Source organism: Chrysochloris asiatica, unplaced genomic scaffold, assembly GCF_000296735.1.
Source record: "Chrysochloris asiatica unplaced genomic scaffold, ChrAsi1.0 scaffold00346, whole genome shotgun sequence".
Lineage (NCBI taxonomy): Eukaryota > Metazoa > Chordata > Mammalia > Afrosoricida > Chrysochloridae > Chrysochloris > Chrysochloris asiatica.
In genome coordinates this window covers 1,263,628-1,266,364 of record NW_006408864.1, presented here as the reverse complement: position 1 = coordinate 1,266,364, position 2,737 = coordinate 1,263,628, and the positions used below count along the sequence as shown (strand labels likewise).

The 2,737-nt window shown below is 42.1% G+C and overlaps 1 protein-coding gene across 1 annotated transcript in view; it reads left to right on the top strand.

Annotated features, from left to right (window-relative positions):
* Positions 1-2,737, top strand: part of SPECC1 (sperm antigen with calponin homology and coiled-coil domains 1) — a 309,636-nt gene that overhangs the window by 108,016 nt on the left and 198,883 nt on the right. The window lies entirely within an intron of this gene.

Genomic DNA, 2,737 nt, shown 5'->3' with positions numbered 1-2,737 from the left:
GATACTTGCTCACAAACATCTTTATCTTCATCTGATCACGTTTTGGTCAGCTCAAGCGTAGCAGTCCAAGCTAGTTCAAATGGGTACCAGCTGCAAGTTTGCGAGTTCATGCACACCTCCCTGCACTTCAAATCAGCTGGCCTCTTCACTCTCAACCCTAGCCTCCATGGTCTCAGTCAGTGCCTGAGGCACACAACTCCCTTAACTTCATATAAGACAGCCTTCCCTCTTCTCTTATCTCATGGTCAACGGGTGCCAATAGAACATGTCCATCCTCTGCCTGTGTCTTTTTTGCTACATTTTCCCCAATTTTACTCACACGTAGACCCAGGTGCTCACCAGCTCCCAGCTTCCTTTTAACTTTCAGCCCTAGAAGGAGGTTTTCTCTGATGGGCTGACTTCCCTTGCCTCCAAAACTCAAAACACCAAACTGTCCATTTTTCTTTCTCTGCTTGAATCTCCTGTTCTTCCATTAGTTCTGGATTGGTCCTTTGTCTTCAAATTCGGCTTTGGGTGAGGCTCAGGATTCCACTTAAAACCCCATACTCTACAAAAGCTTAGGAGTCCTGGTGTCGCACTGTGGATTAATGTGCTGGACTGCCAAGTTGGTTTGAACTGCAAGATTGGTGGTTCGAGCTCACCAGCTGCACCTCAGAAAACCTATACAGGGTCGCTATGGGTTGGAATCAATTCATTGACACTTAATACCAAAAACAACTACAAAGGCTTAAGCCAAGAAGTGTACTTTTTCCGGGCAAATTCTAACTCTCCTTTGAGAAAATCCAATCAACTATTGGCTAAAGGCGGCCTTATAAGCTCTCTGTAATCATAATTCCCAAAAGTTTCTAGCACACATGCATGTCTATTTAATAATAATAGAAAGGAGAAACCAATATCCATAAGGCAGTCAAACACATAACCCTTTTAAAAACACTCGAGTTCAACCTTTTCTTCTTCCTTGAACTAACGCAAATCATATGCATATGGCCTTGGGCCTCTGGCAGGGTGGATCCCAGTAGGCCCTGACCTACCATCAGCCGTGTTTGACCAGTGTGTCATTGACTCTAGGCAACTCCAGAAGCTTAGGCTTTCCCCTCCGCTTAAGTATTTTATCCCATGCCCCTTCATTCTTTCTCAGAAAACCTCATCATTTTGTAGGTCTGGAGCCATTGCAATGAATCCTACTCCCAGTGCTCACTGTTTGAACCCAGTGAGGACCGTGTCTCTGACTCCACAAGAGGGAAAGAGGACCAAACTCAAACTCAGCCCGAAGCCGGTTCCTATGAAGTGGAGGTCAAACATGCCTCCACCCTGTATCAGTGCCTTTAGAATGAGTTAGACTTGATAACCAATTTAGAAAACTCATCCTTACGAATTTGTTTCTCTAGAACCCCACTCTCAGGCCATGTTCTCTAGAGAAGCAAAACTGGTGAAACATATATGTGTACATATGGTGTGGTGCTGTGGGTTAATGACTGGACTGCAAAATTTGTTTGAACCACAAGACCAGCAATTCAGGGTCACCAGTTACTCCTTAGAAACCTTATACAGGGTCACTATGAGTCATAACTGACTCAATGGCACTTAACAACAACAACAATAACATATAAAGAGAAGTTTTTTTTCAGAGTCCCAGGTCCCCAGTGGACGAGGGTCCATCTCGCATGTCAATTATATTGGGAACAGGCCACGCCCCTAAGGAAGCATCCCTTCAATTAATTGGCTGCTCATAGCTGCACATCATAGACCTAACTGTGCCTGTATCAGGTTTCATCACCATGGGAATAAGCACATCCCAACTGCCAAATTTCTGGAAATCTTGGCTTAGTCAAGCTGACACAAAACCCTAACCATTACAAATAGTAAACAAATTAAAGTAGAAGCAGTGCCATCAAATAACCCCACAATAAATATTATTGAGCTAACTTAATCTGTTTTGGAAAATAAAGATTAACAGTATTAGTATTGGACAGTGAAGAATGCAAGATATAAAAGCACTAAACAGGACAGAAGAGGGTATTATATTCTCATATGTTGTTGTTGTTAAGTGCTATATATAAATATTAAAATGAAAAACAAGGATATGTAAGTGTTTTAAACCACCGTTGTTGCTCAGTGCCATGGAGTTGGTTCAGAGGAGCAGCTGGTGAGTTGGAACCACCGACCTTGCTGTTCAAAACGACCTTGAGGTTGAGTGCTTATTCTATGGAACCACTAAGCAGCAAAATACCTAGAACAGAAACTGGGAATAAAAGATTTTAATAAAAGGTGGACTGTATGGAATCAACTAGGTCCAGTGGACTTGTGGAGCAAAGGAAGTAGATGGTGCCTGGAGACTACTCACAACTGCTCAGAAAGGAATCACAGTACTATAGTAGGTTCTGGAGAGAGTGGGAGAAAATGTGGAAAAAACTCAAATTGTTAATCAAAAAACCAAAAAAAACGGGACATACTGGTCTGAAAGAGACTTGAGGAGCCTGAAACTATGATCCTTCAAGTCTGAAAGGCCCAGTTTTCAGCCATAAAGGGGATTATAATCACTGAGATGGAACAAAGTATGTGATTTGTTGAATGTAAAACTGATGATCTTCTCTATAAACCTTCACTCAATTCACAATAAAAAGTTAAAAAAAAAAAAAAAAAAAAGCATTGTCTGGGTTGTTGTTAAATGCTGTCGAGTCGTTTCCGACCCATAGCGACCCTGTACAGGGTTTCCGAGGCTGTAAATCTTTACGGG